At 45.1% G+C, this 19,665-nt stretch overlaps 1 pseudogene; it reads right to left on the reverse strand.

The window, feature by feature from the left end:
- Nucleotides 1-487: 487 nt before the first annotated feature.
- LOC118604630 lies at nt 488-606 on the reverse strand (annotated as a pseudogene).
- Between the last annotated feature and the right edge of the window lie 19,059 nt (nt 607-19,665).

The following is a 19,665-nucleotide window of genomic DNA, read 5'->3' on the forward strand; positions in this document are numbered from 1 at the left end:
GCCCTCCTTTCCACCTGAAGGCAACGCAGACAACTAATTGCCTTGAAAAACGACTTCTAGTAAATCATTAATGGCATCCTTCCCCCCCCCATTTTGTTCTGTTTTGAAGATGGAAAAAGGGGAGGAGTAGAATAGATAGAAATGGTTTATTAATCTCCATTGGAGAAGAGAGAGGCTCCGGGTCCCTGTCCAGTCAGCTCAGGCCGCCATAACAAAATAGCACAGACATTTATTTCTCACAGTTCTGGAGGTTGGTAGGTCCCAGGTCGAGACGCTGGCGGCCTTTTTAGTTCTGGGTGAAGGGGCTCTTCCCGGCTTGTAGGGGGCCGCCATCTTGCTGTGTCCTCACATGACAGAGAGAGTGAGTTCTGGTCCCTCTTCTTTTTTTTTTTTTTTAAGTTTTTTTTTAGGTAAGGCAACCGTTGGTTGACCTCACAGATTGCAAGGACCTTGTCAGCTTACGATCTCTTATTTTTTTTATTTTTTATGCCTACAGTACCTGGCCTTCCTAGGTGGTCTCTCATCCAAGTACTAACCAGGCCCCACCCTGCTTAGCTTCCGAGATCATACAGGCTCGGGCTTGTTCAGGGTGGCATGGCTGTAGACTGGTCCCTCTTCTGCTTAGTAGGACACTAATCTCATCATTGGGGCCCCATTTTTATGACCTCATGTGAACCAAATTACTTCCCAAAGACCGTATCTCCAAATATGGTCACACTGGGGTCGGGGTGAGGTTAGGGCTTCAATATACGAATTTTTTGGAAGATACAATTTAGCCCACAGCAGTCCCCTAAACCAGCCTCCACCCCCATCCTCAATTGCTCATTATAATTTATTTTCACTCCCTTAGGAGGAAGGACCTAAGAGCACAGGTCATGTCCACAGCCGGGCTTGGGGACGGTTTGCATCTTTAGCTCCTCTGTGCTAAGGTCAGAACCACCATGGGCTCTGCTTTTGGCCTCCAAGCCCTGGGATCTGGTTGGCAGGGGGTATATCCAAAAGGAGTGACGTTTCGACTTCCATGATCCTCTCTGCTCGTGCCTGCCAGTTCTCCAGGAAAGAGGGGAAAGGGACACGGAGAAATGGAGCAGAAACCCACCGATACTCACGCAGCAGTGCACAATGGTTTGCTGGTCCGGAGAGAACAGAGGTTAACAGACCACAGGAGACAGCATTTTTAAACAATAAAACTGCCTAATGTAGGCCAGGCTGGGGAAGGACGTGAGCGCACGTGAGGAAACACAGGCATCTTCATCCCGGCCTGTCCAGCCACTCTGAGCCCTGGGTTGGACCAGTCTGGGCGCAGCCGGGTCTGGTGGAGAAACACAGTGCTAAAGGTGGCCAAGAGAGGGCGCTATGAACACACACTGCTAGACGGTCCAGGAAGGAGGAAGTTGGTTGGAGCGGAATGTGCACTTTGTGGTAGTTTCAGAAACAAAACCAGTACACATTTCACTCGTGAATGTCCCAATGTGTCTGCAATTAAGGATACAAGTATCACAGAGAAGCCTGTTTCAAAGCCGCGGAGACATTGATCTTTAAATTGGACAAGGATTTAGAGTCATTTAGGGCCATTCGAAATCACAGAGCCATGAACTCTAACTTGAACGGGGTTTATTTAATCTGCTTAGTATAAGAGGAAGTTATGGATCTGCCTTTCAGAGCCATCGGAGTCAGCCTCTCCCAACTGAAAGGGCACAGACCACTTCCTGGCCGGTCGTAGCCACAGAGAGGCCTGCTTCAGGGCTTGACTCTTGCTGGTCCCTGGGCCAGAAATTCCCTTCCACATGACTCAGTCCGTCACCTTCACTCTGTCTCTGTTTAAAGGGTGTCTGACCAGTAAGGCCATCCTGTCAATCATTTTGAAAAAGCAATCCCTCTCGCAGGGTGATGTTCAAAGCAGTCAACACTGGGGAAGCAGAGGTACTGACTGATCAGAGCAGTCACCGCCTAGGCCACCTCCACCAGCTCGTGCTGCTGGGTGTCAGCCCTGCTGACTCACCCCCCACCCCCGACACACACACACACACACACACGCACACGCACGTGCACACGCATGCACACACACACATTCTCCCTGTCCTCCCTTCCGACTGTCTTTCCCTTTAGCTCTCTGATATCCTATAGATTTTGTTTGTTTAGTTTATTTATTTCTCCTCTTCTCCCATTAGAATGTAAGCAGCTTGAAGGCAGAGAGTTTTGCCTGTTTTGCTTGGTGCATGTAAACTAATCAAAATCCGACCAAGTGATAATACACGTTCAATAACATTAAAACAATGGAAAAATATACATGAAGTGGGAACAGTCTTTTAGTTTCATTACTGTGTCTTTACTTCCACTGACCTTGCAAATTAAGCTATTTACACCTCAAATGTGTGTTTTCTGATACTTGTATTTACAACGAGCATTCGCTGCTCCTTGAAAATTAACCCCATCTTTGATTAATATCTGTAACATATACGATCACGCACATTCGTTTGATTTCTCCGACATAAGGTTTTGCAGAACTAAGTTGAAAGGTAGCTCGAGTTTCAGGCGTGAGGATACTTCTCCTCAATTACGCAATTAACATTCTAAGCTGTGCTGTGGCAGAGTTAGGCAGGCTTACATGGTTTCTGAAAAGGACACTTCTCTTTATAGAAGTTTACACTACAGAATTCTTAATAGCCACAGCATATCAAATGCGATTCAATTAACATTCTAAGACCAAAGTCTACCTGTGCTTAGGGTAAGATGGAGGCCCTTTTTAGAAGGCAAAATGCGAGGGTGAGCAAGAGCTGGGTTGTGGTGTCAGAGGTTTTAAACAGTAGCTATCTGCCCTTTAGAGAAAACATTGCCAACTCTTGCTCTAGAAGAAAATGAAGGCAAGTAGTCCCATACCTGTCTTAGACTTTGGGATTCTGCGGTGTGCAGCCTGCCCAGGTCTCAGCCTGCCCGTCCATACTCGCCTGAAGCCCTGTGAGGGCGGCAGTTGGGTGATATGAGACAATTTTAGCTTCCCTGTGCCTGACTTTTATCTACCTGACAATCGCACCCAGCAGGAATTTAGACAATGTGAAGAGTCGTCCAGGGAACAAATACTCCCTGTCTTGGATAAGGAAGCATCAACTTGGTTTAATGGAACCACTTCCTTTGCCCAGGGCCGTATTGATTCTGGGTCTACTCTACCTGCCTGAACAGATCTCTGTGGACCAGCTTCTTCCTCCGCTTTGAGCCGCATAGCCTCCTTCCATCCTTTGCCTTCGCTGGTTTGGGCTCATGGCCTCGTCAAGATTTCCCGACTCTGCCTGGCTGAGGTCAGCCCTGCCTGGATCTGCCTGTGGTCAGTCAAGTCTAGTGCTCTCTGATCAACACAACCAAAAACTTAGTTGAGATCATTGAGTTTAGGCCTCTTTTCCTCTTCACCCCCACCCCCCACCTTTTATTGTATATTCTATTGGGGACTAAATCTCTATGATTCTTACAAACTTAAAAAGCTTAAAAAGTCCCTGGAAACCCCTGTTTTCCTCGCCCTGATTGACCTTAACCATTGTAGCCAAGGCTGCTCTCTCCTTGCTGTCCTATTCCACATCTTGATAACTGCCCAGCTCGCCCCTGCGCAAATCAATCTATCTACAACCTGTCTTTTTACTGCATTCTGTGGAACCTCATTCCGAGCGTGCATCTCCTTCATTCTAAAGCAACTTCCTTGTGTCTTGCTTTCGCCTTCCTATCTTACCCAAACTCTGAATTTCCCCCTGAAGAGGTCACCGTAAAACAAGGGGCACCTCTCCATCCTAGCCCCGCTTCGGACTGAGAACCCACCAGCTGCCTCGACTTCTGCTGCTTCAAGTCTCTGCCCTCAGCTTCTTTTACTTTTCATGGATGGCACGACCTACTTACTCCCTCATTCCTGAATGACTGTACCTCAATTGTTTTCTGTTTCCTGCAACTCTCGACTTCCTCTAGATAAAGTCAGAAGGTCAGATCTGCAGACCTTCATTCCTTTCACTGCTTGGCTTTCCCGAATTTCAGGCTGCCCTTATACCAGTAGGCCCACGGAAAGGTGATAGGAGAGATCGCCCCGAGGTTCTTATTAAATAAGTTGTGCGTCTCATCAGAGTATCTGCTCACCGAGCGACAGTTTGGCTGGGTATATAAAATTCCAGGTTGAAAACAGTCTTCGCTCAGAACATTGGAGAGATTGGAGGCCCTGCATTTCTGGCGAATTTCTGTGATCCCAGCTTTATCCTCATAGCTCTGCCGATGACTTATTGGTTCTCTCTGGAGAGAATTTTTTTTTTTTTGTCCTTGCTCTGAAATTTCACCAGATGTGTACCCCTGTTGGTCTCTTTGCCGCACGTCCTGCTTAGTGAGCCCTTTCACTCGGGAGATTTGGACATTCATTCTCCTCAAGGAAGTTTCCTTGCTTAGGATTCTGATCATTTCTTCTTCTCCGTGTTCTCTGTTTCTACTTCCTCGGACTCTCACCAGCCGGATGTGATACACGAAGGCCGGCGGCACGGGCATCGCCCGGGAGCTCGTTGGAAATGCAGATTCTCGGGCGTCACCCCAGGACTACGGAATCAGAATCTATTTAACGAGATCTCTAGGTGACATGTATGCACGTCGCATCTTGCGATGAGACATGCTGCTTTAATTTGCTCTCGCCTCGCACTCGCTTCAAACGATGAAGGCTACGTATCCGAAGAGTCGCCACCCGTCACTACGTCTGTCGTAGAAACCCAGCGTCCCTCATCTCTGAACCGAGAACCTTCTCCAAGTCCCCAGGGACCCTCCTCCTGTGAGAACTGTTCCTCTCCAGGCATGTTCAGTCTTTTTCTTCTCACCAACTCCTTTCATAACGCCTTTAAATAGGAGCAGGTGTTCCCAACTTTAAAAAGCTTCACTTGACCCTTTTTCCTCTTCCAGCTACCATCCCGCTTCTCAATCGGCTTTTCCTGCCAAATTTCTTAAATTCATGCAAAACAGGCTGTACCTCTGTTTCTTTATATACCTCCCTTCCTTAACCCCTTCGAATCTAGCTCTTGACTCACTGCTCGTTAAAAAAATTTTTTGTTGTTGTTCTAAAAGGTCTTCTCTCAGCCTTTATTCTCTGGAGCATCCAGCAGCGCTGGCTATGGGTGACCACCTTGGCCTTTCTGGATCATGCCCTTCCCCTTCCCTTGACTTCCATGTCACCTTGGTGTGGCCTTATCCCACTGAAGACGGAGTGGGGAGACCCTCATGTGGGATGGTCACTTTCTCCTGCTCTTAATGCTCAGTGCAGATCTGGCTGATTCTAACCATCTTCTCTGACTATTCCGTTCCAGGTCGATCTCCTGACCCCATCCAGCCCCTGCTCCAGGGCCCCCCCTTGGGTGCACACATACGTAAAGCCAAGATGAAGCACACAATAATGTAACCATTGCAATGTGCTCCTCACCTCACCAACCAGATTAAAAGCCACTCTAGGCAAGGACAAAGTATAGTGCCATGGTCAATGGTTACTTTCCACCGGCGGAGCATAGGGGGACAGAGGGCTACTCCACCCCGAAAGAAACACCTTTTCTTCATTTTTGCAAAGATACTGTCCACCTTCAAACTCATGTGCCTGGGGACTCACGTGCGTCTGCCCAAGGAGATGTCCTCTAATTCACCCCGAGGCACTGTGCAGGCTGGCAGAATTCCTGCCACAGCCATGTCCCTCCCCTACATCTTTGTATTGATGCCAGTTTGGGGGCATCTGGTCAATGCGGTTGCCTTAACATTTGGAAAACTCACCATTCTCTTTTCATTCTCATGATAGGAAAATATTTCAGAGATAATGGCTCAGGGCCAGGATGCGAAGGCATCCTAGAGGCTTATGAGGGCAAAGCTCACTCCTCAGAGGAGAATGAAGCACCTGGCTATCCACAGATGCTCAGTGGCCCTTCTGGAAAGCTGAGTGGCTTCTTTGTTCCCCTGGTCTAAAGGCTCCTCCTGCATAGCATGTACACAGGGCCCTCTGCTCCCAAGGCCTGTAGCAAAGGTGAAATGGTACGGGGTCCAGTGGAGGCCAGGAGAATGGCAGGCACCTCTTTCCTCAGCCCTCTGAGCAAGCTCATAAGGGAGGGGAGGGATCCCTACAGCTGAACTCTTCCTCTTCCTTCTCCTGCCCACACCCCGTCACTGCTTACCTAGTTTTCTCATCTCAGTAAGTGGTACCTCCACGCTCCCCAGTGCTCAGGATGGAGCCTAAGGACCTGTCTCATCCCGTCTCATCCTCCACATTCGATCCTTCACTGAGTCTGGGCATCTCCCTCTCGAATAGACATGCCAACTGCCCTTCTCTCCACGTCCTCTGCTACTGCCTTGGTCCAGCTCTCACCACGAGTCCTGCCTGGACCTCTACCACGGCCTCCTAACCCTGCCTCTATTTCTCCAGCCTGTAAATCTATGCCGCACACGGTGGATTATTAACACTGAATCACATAATGTGATTCTCCTGATTAAAACTCTTCAAATATTTGATGTTATTCAGAAATTATTATTCCGTTTTTAGGTGTGATGTTGCATTTTGGTTATTTGTTTTTCCTCCCAACAGAGCCTCCTTCTCTTTTAAAGATACACACAGTACTATTTCTATGTGAAATGATATGATGTGTTGAATCTCTCCAAAATAAGACCAGGCAGACAAAGGGCATGAGAGACTGGCCACGTTGAGGCTGGGCACACAAGGTTACACTGTATTTCTCTTTTTTTGTGTGTGTTTGAAAATTTTATAATGAGAAAGTTTAAAAACCAAATTGCAAGGGTACCTTGTTACTCATTAAGATTTAAAACCTTTGCAGAGATACTCCATTACTCATTAAATTTTAAAAAAAGAAACAAAAACATCCTGACTGTGGCCTGCACATTCTGGCCCGACCCTTCCCAGCCGGTGCTCCCCGCCTCATCTCTTGCCATCCACAACCCCCCTCCCGGGGTTCTGCCGTGCACCCCTCCTGCCCTGGCAGCTCCGCCTTTCATTTTCCCCGAAGAAGTCATGCTCTGACCTGCCCGGGGGGCTTCTCCCACATGGTTCCCAAGGCCCAGAATCCAATCTATTCCCCCTACTCCCCACTGGCTACTTCCTGCTAACCCTCAGGCCTCAATTTAAAACTGGTTTCTCTGAAGTGCCCTTCCCAACGCCCCAGTTTAAATTTAACCTCGCTCATTTACTTTATCACTGCACTCTGTAATTTCCCATCCTTGCGCTTACCACAATTTGAGTCTCTCTATCCCATGAGGCCATACATTCCATGAGGTCCAAGTTCATGGCTATTTTGTTCACTTGTGTGTACGCCAACGCCCAGCGCGGGGTTGCACGAGGAAACGAGGTGGCCGCCACACCCTCAGTCCCCTTCTGAGGAAATGTGCCCTAGGCCATTAGAACAATAATTAAAGTGAGGAATAAAGTACCAAGGACACAAGAATCCAGGAACCTGCTGTGCTGTAGCAACAAAGGCTAAGCATTGTTTCACATATGTATCTTTGTTTCTGATCATTCCCTTTCATTAAGGATTGCAACTGTAGCAAAAAGATTAATGTTTTTCGTGCCCCCGTCCCCAGTCTCGCTCCCTTCCTTCTCCGTAAGTAGGTGCTACTACGAGTTTAGTGTGTTCGGTGCATTTTTTTTTTATACTTTTATGACAAATGTGTGCACCCCTTCAGCAATACATGGTATTGTTTCACGCGTTTTTAAAAATGTACGTAAATGGTGTATGTAATACACTAAATCATGTCATACGACTTCTGTTTTCCACTCAGCACGGTCATACACACGTGTGCGTGTGCATCACGTTTATATATTAGTTCATCTATCGTAATATAACGGCGATCGACTCTATGAATACATCACGATTAATTTATTCACTCCCTTAATGAGGCGCATCTGGCTTATCTCCAATTTTATCTCCGTCAAACATGCTGGAGAGAATGTACTTGAACTTGTACTTCCCTATGCACTGCCCCTCATCCCCATCGGACTGGCCTAAACAAATGAGAGAGAACGGGCCAGGCTGTAAATGGGAATTCTCGTACGCTGCTGGTGGGAGTGGAAATGGATATTATCGTTTTAGAGAGCGATCCGACAAGATCTAGTTAGGATGAAAACCCTCAACCTTGTGGCCCAGCAAATCTCTCTCGGTAATAAATCCTCATCGCTCAAGGTGAAGTATGCATTTCTTCCCTGCTCCACGAAAAAGCATACACGCCATATAATATTCCTTGGTGCCTTAAAGGTTACAGTGCATTCCCCCAGGTCATTGAAGTTGACATTCGCCACTGCAAGAGAGCGGTGTAAGCCCCATGTTGTAAATGAGGGCGCCGAGGACGAATGTCAGGCCACGCGACTGTCGTCTGGTGCTAGGACCCAACCCCCACTCGAGTCCCTCGTTTCGCCCAGCGCGCCTCCTCCGGCCCCGCGCTGTTCACTGTGTTCTTGTGCCGTGAAGAAAATTAACAAGCTCCGGGCACTTTGTAGGTGATGCTGCCGGTGCCGCAACCAGATGGCCTTCACTAGGCCTTGTCCTGATGCCCAGGGGACGGTACGTGTTAGCCGCTAACGGCTCACAGCTGTCCCTTCTTCAGATTACCCACAGCCATCTGGAGCAGGCTTACTTGGAGATGCCTGGAAATTTTTTCCCCAGCTGCCTTTGGCGGAGGGATGCTCAGCCAGTGGTGACTGGTGCATTGGTACCAAGGTGAGTGGGTCTCCTCGCCTCCAGGGGGCGGGCGACCCTGTGGTACCTACCGTTTGTGCTCCAGAGCCCCTCGTCGTGTCAGGCTGAGGTTAGAACTTCGACTGAACCCCGTCTTGGCCTTCCTCTGCCTTATCCCACTTTCTTCACTGCTTCACGTCTTCTACCTGAGCGCATCCCTTCACAATCGCTTTCGCAAGCATCCCATCTCAGGCTCCACTTTGGGGCAATGGTTCTCAACCTTCAGCAGACTCGGGACAGGATAAAGCAGATTGCGGGCCCTCACCCCAAGAGCTCCTGTTTCTGTTGACCTGGGGCCCAAAATGTGCATCTCTGACAAGTTCCCAGGTGATGCTGATGCTGCTGGTCCAAGGACTACGCTCCCGGAACCACTGGTCTCAGGGACCTGACCTAAGACAGGAGGTGCCCGAAGAAGCAGATTCTAAGGGTGGTATTCTGGAGTTGGTCGACTTGCTGGCGACGAGGACCCCAATGCTGGTGGGAGGGGAACACCCGACAGTTCCTGGCACGTGGTACGACACTATTTCTGTGACAGCTTCCAGTTGGAAGGGGACGTACTGGCTTTTGCAATATTTCTGGCATCTGAGCAGTAGAGCAGAAAGAGTAATTATAAAGATTGTGGAGCTGAAAGGCTGTTTCTGAGAGCCATCGGTGCCTCAAAGACAGAAAACGATAAGCCCAAGCCAATTAATCACCGATTCAGAGTGAAACGGGGAAGTCGTAGGACCTCTTTGGCAGCGAGGTCCTTATCTGCCGTAGCTGGGAGATGGATCGTGCTGAAATCCAGGCTCAGTATCTACTATTAAGCGATGCGCAACTTCAGAAGTTTGAATTCTCAGCTTTGGCAAGTCTCCTATGCCAAAGTCAGGGCCCTCAGGTGAAGAGCCAGCATATCTTGGGAGTGTGATAGCTGAGTTGCTGTGATTAGGAGCCTTGGAGCAGTCCCCTAAATCCTCAGGCCCCTCAGAAGTGGCCTAATTCTCCCTGTTACAAGATGGTTTACTGACTCAGCAACCAACACCAGGAGAAGGGAATATCCAAATCTTTCAAGGATTAGAAACAAGGTCCAAGTTGATGGTGAAATTCAGACACCCAAAGTACTACCAGGGCCCCCCATTAGAGGCATATGGGGTATGGGGTGGGGGCGTCAAGGAAATAAGTGGAGTTCTGGCCCAGGGTCATTGCACAGTGACTCCACTAGGCCCACTGACCCAATTAGTGGTCAGTTTTCTGGTTCGTGAACGTATAATCAAAATTAAGATGCTTAGGCACAGCCTTCACCTTATTCTTCAGCTTATAGAATAAATATTATTGTCGTAGGAACCAGCTATTATGGTGAAAAAGGCCTAGAGGAAGTCCTTGAAACTGACCATCCCACCCCCTTACCTCCACCTGACCAAGGTATTAAATCAAAAACTGTATTGAAGAATGGCAGAGATCAGTGCCTCAAAGACTCGCAGGATGCGGGGGGCAGGGGGTGATCCCCATCATATTCGCGTTGTCTGGCCCCTGTGACACCAGACGGGTCATGACAGTGGACTTCCGCAAACTTAAACAAGTAGCAGCTCTAACTGTAGCTGCTGTGCTTAATGCATATCTTTAATAGAACACATTAACACAGCTTCCGGTATATGACAGGCAGCAGCTACCTATGGGGCGGATGCTTTGTTTCCAATACCTCTCAGGAAAGGGGACTTGAAGCAGTTTGCATTCCTATGAAACTGTTGGCAGTACACATTCAGTCTGCGCCCAGGGCTGTGCTAATTCTCTGGCTTTGTCTCCAAGAGACCTGGGTGTCTGGAAGTTCTACTCTCGTTACACCGGTCACTATACGGATGGTATCATGTTCATCAGACCTAATAAGCAAGAAGTGTAAATGCTCCAGACATCCTGGGAGGACATACATTCTCCAGAGGGTGGGAAATAACCCAACAAAAAGTCAGGAGTCTGCCACATCAATGAAATTTGTAAGGCCCCCGGGATCTGTGACATGGTAGAAAATTCCCTTCCAGATAAAGAGAGAGAGAAAAAAAAATGTTGCACCTTGGGCCTCCCACCACACACAGCACCACGCAGAAGCCTCCAGCCTGGCAGAGCAGTGGGGTGGCCTCTTCAAAGTACAGCTGAGGCCTCGGGTTGGAGGTGACAATCCTTGAGGATGGAGCGCTGAACTTCGGGATGCTGCGCGCATCCCAAACCCATGGTCATGTGACAGAGCTGCGTCCCCAGCAGATAGAACACATGGGCGAGTGGGGTACACAGCGATCGACGGTTTTCATTTAATGAAATTGATGAGTGAAAACATGTTATCATTTCATCCTCATTTTTCTGATTACCAGTTAATATCAAGTAGTATGAAAAATACTTTTTGGCCATTGTTTTTTTGTGGTTTTTTTTACCCTTTTAGACTATGAATTACTTGTATCTTTCCTCCCATTTTTCAAGTGAGTGTTTTGGCTTTGCTTATTGACTTGTGGATGCTTTCTATCTACCCTATGAATTATTACTCTTTTATTGGTTAACTCTGTTGTAAATATTTTTTTCTCGGACTGTCATTCTCATTCTGGTTATTTCTTTGAAAGACACTCGTTGGGTTATCACTCTTCCCTTTACAACTACTAGGTTCTACGTTTTTATTTTTTCTTCGAAAAATTTTCTCTATCGATCGAGAAGATTTAAAAAGGAAATAGTGGTCTTAACCTAATATTTCTTTTTAATCAAAGGTTGGATTTTCTTTACGTTTAGATCTTTAACTTATCTTGAGTTTATTTTAGTGATGCAGGGCCTAACCCCCCTGGCCCAAGGGTGACAGACATCGTTTGCTGACTCTGCTGTCCTCCTGCTGTATTGTCACCTGAATCTTAAACTAAGATCACCCTGTGTAAATGTGTTCGTGTTTGGCCTCTGCTCTGCTCGCTTGGTCTGCTTTTCCACTCTTGCATCTCAGGTATCTGAACAAATGCTCATATAGTATATTTTTGCTACCTGATGGGGCAAGTCCCTATTTAATGTGCTTCTTTCCCCAAAAAATGTCTCATCTAATTTCCGACACTGCTTTTTCCATATGAATTTTAGAATCAACTCATCAAGTTAAAAATCTCTTGTCTGGTTTTTAATTGAGATAACATTACCTGTATATATGAATATAAAGCGAATGAATATATTTTCAAGGCTGAGTCTTTTCACAGGGGAGTATTGTTTAAGCCTTCCTTTGCATCCTTCTGTGAAATTTTATTATTTTCTTCCTGTATATTTTATTAGGTTTGTCTGGGTAGTTCATAGTTTCGGTTGTAATTATGAGTGACATCCATTTTTAATTAGATTTTCTAATTGTTTATTGCTAGCAAATAGAAAAGCTATTGGATTTTGTATGTTCACTTTAAATTCAACTTAATTTTATTCTAGTAGCTTTTTAGTTGATTCTCCTGAATTATTCGATTGATAGTCATATTGCGTGTAAATAGCAACAGTTTGGTCTCTAGAAATATTTATACCTGGCTTTGTTTAATATCCTTATTGCCTGTGCTTTAGTGTGAAGTGGTAGGCGTGGCGGTACTTAAACTTTTATCAAGCTGTTTACAATGAAAGGAGTTTACTATGTAACTGGGAAGTGTGGTGTTTATGGTTGGTTTGCTACAGTGTGAAAGAAACTTTACTGGATAGAAAACCATTTCTTCTGTTTCACCAACATTTTACTGTTGAGATGGCTCAGTGTCACTTAGAGAGTTGATGAAGTAGGAGAGATTTGCCCAATAAACCAACAGATAAACTCAAATCTCCCCGGCCAGTGGTCACCCGAGCACCCGATGAGGCTGTGTTCAAAGTGAATTCATTTTATCTCTTGAGAATGAAGAGAAAAATCTACCTCCCCCACCGCAGCCTTGAATCCTGCAAAAGAAAACCTTGTCACAGCTACCGATACTTTTCATTGTTAATGAGAAAAGGTGTTGAATTTTATAAAGCCTCTCTTTAGCAGCCACCAAAATGATCGGAACATTTTTTCCTTTAATTTGTTTATGTAAAAAATTATGTTACATTATTTCCTGGTATCAAACCATCCTTTCTTTCTTAAAACAAATTAACTTGAGTATAATACATTAATTTTAATATGCTGATAAATTTGATTTATTCATAATTTGCCTGCCTCTAATTTTTAATAATGAAATTGGTTTTAGGCTTTTGCTTACTTTTTGTGCTACTGTGGGTTTGGTATCCATGTGGTGCTATTTCTTAGAATTAATTTGAAATATTTCGTCTTCTACTCTGTTCCTGCATAGTTTATGTATCGTAGGAATTAACAGTTCCTTGAAGGTTCAGTAGAACTCGCTCCTCAACTCCTTGGGACTCTGACCTTGAACCAGTCATGCCTTGTTTGCCATCAGATCCGTTCCCCACTCTTCTCCTGCTTTGCTCTGTATCTCGGAGAACTGCATTTCCAGGCTTACTTGACCTCTGGCTTCCAGGAAGGTTGGCCAGTGGGAGGCACTGATTGAAAATTGGGAGAAGGAAGGCGGGGAGAAGCAAGGGTGTTGCCTCCTCCCCCTCTCCCCTGCTTTGGGTAGCATCTTCGACAGCAGCCGCGTCCCCCCGGCAGCTCAAGTCACTGTTCTCGGCCCTTCCATCAGCAGGTTCCGCGTCCACCAGACTGGCCTCTGCTAGAGGTACCTCCTCTCCTTGTCTTTCCCAGCGCCCTGCTGTTGCTAGGCAACCTATGAGGTTCCTCGGTTCTTCCATCATCACCCATGTAGCCAATTCCTGTATTAAACTTCTTCGGTTTGAAAGACCTAGCACGATTTCTATATTTTGATTGATTTCTGACACATACAAATATTGACTTGATACCTCTCTTTAAAGCAATTTTGATTATTTACTTTTTTAAAGGAGTCTATTTTACATTAACTTTCAAGCTTGTTAGAATAAACTTGCATGTAGTATTCTGTTATAATTTTAAAAGTCATCTTTACTTTAGTAGTTACATTCCCGATTCTGTTTCATCAGTCATTTATTCGCAGTGTGTGTGTGTTTGTGCGTGTGTGTATTTTGTGATCAAACTTGTCAGACATTTGTTTATTTTATATTGGTATTTTGCCAGGTATGTTACATAAATCCTGATTTAATCTTCATATAACTTTACAAAAGAAGTTTATAGATCAGGAAATGTCAGCAAAAAAATCATCCCTTTCCTTGCCTGACACCACACAACTATTACATTTGTAGAACTCATACTCGAACTCAGATCTAGTCTATCCACATTCAAAGCCCATATTCTCCTCACGGCAGCAGAGAACCCAAGCGCTCTGGGTGACATTAAAAGAATCTTCGCACATAAACTTGACATTTCCTACAAAGAACATGAATTTCTTTTGTAATGGGGAAAAAAATTATAATTAATCTTGAACAAATAATTATAATAAAAATAACCTTGAGAGGAGAAACAATGTCACAACACAGCCACTTAAAGCCTTGGAGTGTTTGTAAGAGTCAGGCTCATCCTCGCCCGTCTGTAACAGGTGGGCTCATCCTCGCCCGTTCCAGCCTGCTTCACCCTGGGCCTAACCGTTGCTGAGAACTTGGTCTCCCCTGCCCCACCGGGTTAGAAACAGAAGTTTTCCCCAAAAGCGAAGGTCATACTAATCACTGCGATTCGTGCTTCTCTTGGCACTCACTGCTCAATAAAACATGCTTTGGGACGATGATCGCCTTTGATGGCCATGCCATCAAAGCTCATGTGGTTTGGAAAGCCCACCCTGCTCTTTCTCCAAAGAACACGGCTGCAGCGGTCGGATCCCAGAAGCTGAGATTCTCTGTGGCGACAGGGCTGGTCCCCACCGGCGGTGTAGGGTGCCCGTTCTCCTTGGCCAGGGTAACCAGAGAAGGGTCATTTTCTCTTTCTACTTCCTCTCCAGTCCCAAACTCAGCTTCTGATGGCAGAGGAGTCCCTGAAACCTCCTAAAATAGCCTCTTGCTGGAACGAAGCAATGCGGGCACACCACGGTATGCACGTTGACTTCTATTTTTGGTTCTTGTCAAGATTTGTTTTTCCTCCCTTCAGGTAAATCGTGACCTTGGACTCGCCGCTTTCCCATATTTGCAGTTCGGGTCAATGAATCTTGGTATTGACCTCGGGGGCCATCAATAACTGCTTATTGTTGAGATATTTCAATGTCAATAAGTGGCCCCATGGAAGTGGGAGGGGGGGCGCCCAGCAAACCCAGCGGCTAAAAAACCAATTCCTTTTCTCCCAGTTGTCATCTCGATACTGAAGGGGCAGCTTCTAAAACTGATTAACTTTTCTTCAGGGAGCAGGAAAACAAACACCCCAACATAGCCTGAATCCTGAAAAGGGAACTTTCTCAGAATTATTATCCATTACTATGAAAGGGGAGAAACACCCATGGGTGTTCTCTCTCTCTCTTTCACACACACACACACACACACACACACACACACACACACACACACAGTGTCACTCTCAGTCCTATAAGAAGATCCAAAACACTTTGGTTATAGATGCTTGGTTACTTCAAGCCCATCACATCCTGTACTTACAAACCCAAAGGGCCGCCTCACCCCCCGCCCGCCACCCAGGCTTAACTGAAGAGCAGGCCAGCTGGTATAGCGAAAAGGGCTTCCGCTTGGCCATTTGACGCTCCTACAAGTAAATTCCATGTTTATTACTGACGAGTTACAGCATCCTCATCTGTACAACGGGGACACTGCTCGCATTTTCTGAAGGTCGGAAATGTTAGCCACACGGGCCCGGCACCTCGCAGGTGTTCTGTTGATCCCCGTTCTTCTTGTTATAATTGTACGTTCTCAGCTGGGCTCTGGAGGGTCAGGACTCTTCACCTGGAGTCCCAGCTCTCGTCCCCTGACATTCTCCACTCTAGTCACTTATCCCTGTTTTGCATTTATAAAAACATCAAAAAAAAAATTACCAGGTGGCTGGAGTTTAAATACTCTCTTATCATCAGACTGTGTGTTTATCTGTCTTTATTGGTCGTGTTTTCAGCTATTGGCCCATTCATTTGTCCACCTTGGTGTCCTCGGCCTCTCTTAGAGGCTCCAGGGGGCAATGCTAAGCATGAGCGAATTCTCTGGTCCCGGGACAGCGGTAGGGACTTTCTACACCCCCACCCCGGGCAGTACCGGTTCCACTCCCTCCAGTGTGCACGGTGGGGCTCACCATACCCACCTACTTTCTTTCTCTCCTTCCTTCCCCCTCGTCATCTCAAAGCTCTCGGCGGGCAGGCAACAGCAAGCTCCCAGCTCCTTTCTCTCCGAGTCACGCCCCACCCGGAGTAGCAGTGGATTATGAGTACGGCCTTGGAAATGACAGGGAAGGACTGAAATGAAGGTGACCACTCTGCTGTGTTTACTAGACTGAGTGGCGACTTATCCTGTTAAGACTTGCCCTAGTGATAACAGAAAGATGCACAGACCGAGGTGGATGGAAGAGGCTGGGGAAGAGATGAAACTCAGTGTGGGCTCTTTACAAACAGGATTTCACTGAATGCTCGAAACTGCCCTGAGAGGTGGGCACCAAGATCCCTGTTTTGCAGGTGAAAAACAGGCTCAGATAGTTTAAGAGCTGAGATTTGAACTTAGGTCTCTGTGACTCCAAATCCCATGCATAATTGAACAGTTGTGTTGGAAGGAAGAATTCTAGGGGCAGAGGAGAGTTATGAAGAAGACATTTAAGCGTCTAATCTGGTCAAAGGGTTAGACTAAGATGCTCTTTATTCCTTCCTCCTGCTCTGAAATTCAAAGAATAGAGATAAGAAGCGCCTGCCTTGCTTAAGACCATTCCTGGCATAACGTCTCAGTCCTTGAAGAACAGTCTCCCTTTCAGAGTAGATTTCACTAACCACGGGCTTGTTTGGGGCAGATTCCAAAATCCTGCAGCCATTGCCATCTCTGGACACTGGCTCATGCTGTCTTGAAAGCAAACACCCCAAACTTAGACTCCTCAGGTCGAATCACAGATTTGCATATGCAAATCAATACTTGCCCACATGCACGCTCCCCTTCCTAACCAAGCAACAAGTAAAAGATCGCATGTTAGCAAGGGGTAAGCATATCTTATGTTGATGCAACTTCAAACAGAATGCAAAGAGTTTATTCACTCATTTATTTATTCCATAACTCCATAAACATGTGTTGTGTGCTCACCATGTATCAGACAGGGCATTAGGACTTGGACCTGGGCACAAAAAAATAAAAATTCATGTGGTAGTTGTTACAGTAAGCAGATATTAGTTTAGTAATTAGCGTACATCTGTGTGCGTATATAATTTATTAACTACAGGGTTCTTGCCCACAAGAAACTCCAAATTCAGCAGAGAAAACAGACACACAAATAATTATGATATTGTGAGAATAATAGCATTAATGTAGGCAGGATCAAAGAACAGAGAATACTAGAATAAGTGTCCAAGGCTCCTGGAGAAGTTGAGAAAGACTTCGAGGAGAAAGAGGCGAAGGCTGAGTGAGCATCTTTCAGACAGACAAGGAGCACAGGAGCTGCCTATGCAGAAAGGACATTCATTTATTTAATAGCTATTTATTAGGACTTTTGCTTTGGATTAGAATGGAGATTTGCTATAAGTTAGGATGTAAAAGTGTGCAAGAGGTTCTCCTCCCCCTCCCCCACACTCTCTATCCTAAAAAACTGGATAAACTGCATAAACTACATCTTTCAAAACCCATCAGATAGCCGAGAACACAAATTCTAGAAATTTATGAATCCATCCAAAGACAGAAGACACCCATCCCTGACTATGGGCATGGCAAGAGAAAGGCTAAACTCATTACAGTGGGGGTAAAAAAAAGCAAGCCAAACTTTAATAATTTTAATAGTTATGTGGAGGTTGACGCAAAAGATTTGTATTCTGCGGAGCCCAGCCACACTTCGCAATTCTCTCTCAAGAGTACAGAGGTGAAGGCAAGTCGGGAGGGCTAAGAGATCCCCTCAGTGTGCACCAGCCCCTCACCAAGTGAAAAGCAGCATCCATCCAAAGGATGTGGGCAGAGGAAGAGGGTGGAGGGAGATTGCCCAAGGAAGAAAGCCAAGAGTAAACCTGGAGAGAAAAAAGAACTTTCCCAGAGGACCCAAAACCCAAACACCTGGGCTCTGAAACAGAGAGATCCCTGTGGTTCAGAAGATTTACAAATGTTCAGGTCCCAAGTCGCAGGGAAAGTCCTGATCCAACCCTCAAAACATTTGAAGTCATTGGCGGACCATTTGTAACTAAAGAGGCAATGAACTCAACTCAGCTGCAGATTCACTTGACTCAGCCTCCCGCCTTTGTGAGTAATTATTATGTACTTTAGTCTCTACTGTTCTTTTATACACAATGTCTCAAATATAATTAAAAATTACAAACACTTGATGAAGCAGGAAAATGTGACCTATAATCAAGAGGAAAATATCATCGAAGCAGAACCACAAATATTCCAGATGTTGCAACAAGCGAACAAAGACTTTAAAAGAACAATTTTAAATAGTTTAATGGATCTAGTGTGGGAAGTGAAAGACGTGTTAACAGATGGTGAATTGTAGCATCAAATTACATATTAAAAAACCAAGTGGTTATTCTAAAACTAAAAACAGCTGAATCAGAAATAAAAAGCTTACTCAACAGGCATAATATCAGACTAGACATAACAAAAGAAAGAATCAGTGAACTTGAATATAGGTCAATAGAATCATCTGATTAAGCAGAAAGAGAAAACTACAACAACAAAACAAAGAGATCATCTGAGCCCTGTGGGACGACATCAATATGACCTAATGTATGTCTAATTACAGTCCCAGAAGAAAAAGAGGTAGAAAAAGATGCAGCAGAAGAAATTTTTGGACAGATATAGTCGGAAATATCCCAAAGTTGATGGAGGACATTCACAGATCCAAGAAGGTTAACAATCTCTAATAAGAATTAATGTATGGGTATATATATCTATATAAATACAGATACATATATACACACATGCCTAGCCATATCATAGTCAAACTATTAAAAACCAAAGATAGAGAGAACATTTTTAAAGTCACCGACTAAAAAGTACCTAATACATTAAGGGGAATAACAGAATAAAGAGTGATCTCTCATGAAAAATGAAAGACAGTAGACAATGGAAAGACATCTTTGAAATGTTAAAAATAAAAACGTCAACCTGTCGATGTGGAATTTTATGCCCAGTGTAAATACTCTTCAAAAATGAAAGTGAAACGGAAAAATTTGGGGAGGAAGAGGGTGAGCAGCAGACATGCGCCACAGGAAATGCTAAGAGAAGTTTATCAGATTGAAGGAACAGCACCAGATGGAAGCCTGTGTCTGCGGGAAGACATGAAGCTCACCAAAAGGTGAAAACAATTACAAATTACCTTTATCTATCATGGAAAAATATTTTTACATTTCTGTAGATGATTACTGACTATCGTAAAAATTATAACTGTGTAATGTGCATCTATGCCTTATGTACGCTATATAACAGCAAGAGCAGACGAGACGGTAATAAGATTTTTACGTTATTTGTCAAGCAATACAAAATGATTTGAAGGTAACCTACGTTGACATAGTGTAACCTAGAGTAACTACTAAGAACGAACACAAAGAAGTATTTCTTTAAAAATCAATAGGAGAGATAAAATGGAACGTTGAAAAATAATCCATCTATAGAGAAAGCAAATGGAGAACAGGAAAACAAGTAACGGGACACACAGAGAGAAGATATTGAAAATAGACTTCAACGTAACCATATCAGTAATTTTTAAAACTATAAATGGACCTAACTCTCAAATTTAAAGACAGAGATAGTCAGAATGTATGAAGGCAATATCTGACTATATGCTGCTTGTAAAAAGCACAGTTTAATATAAAACTATGGACAAGTTTAGAACAGTAAAAGCTATCCCAGCACGAACACCAAACACAAGAAA

This window comes from Rousettus aegyptiacus, unplaced genomic scaffold, assembly GCF_014176215.1.
Source record: "Rousettus aegyptiacus isolate mRouAeg1 unplaced genomic scaffold, mRouAeg1.p scaffold_m13_p_6, whole genome shotgun sequence".
NCBI lineage: Eukaryota > Metazoa > Chordata > Mammalia > Chiroptera > Pteropodidae > Rousettus > Rousettus aegyptiacus.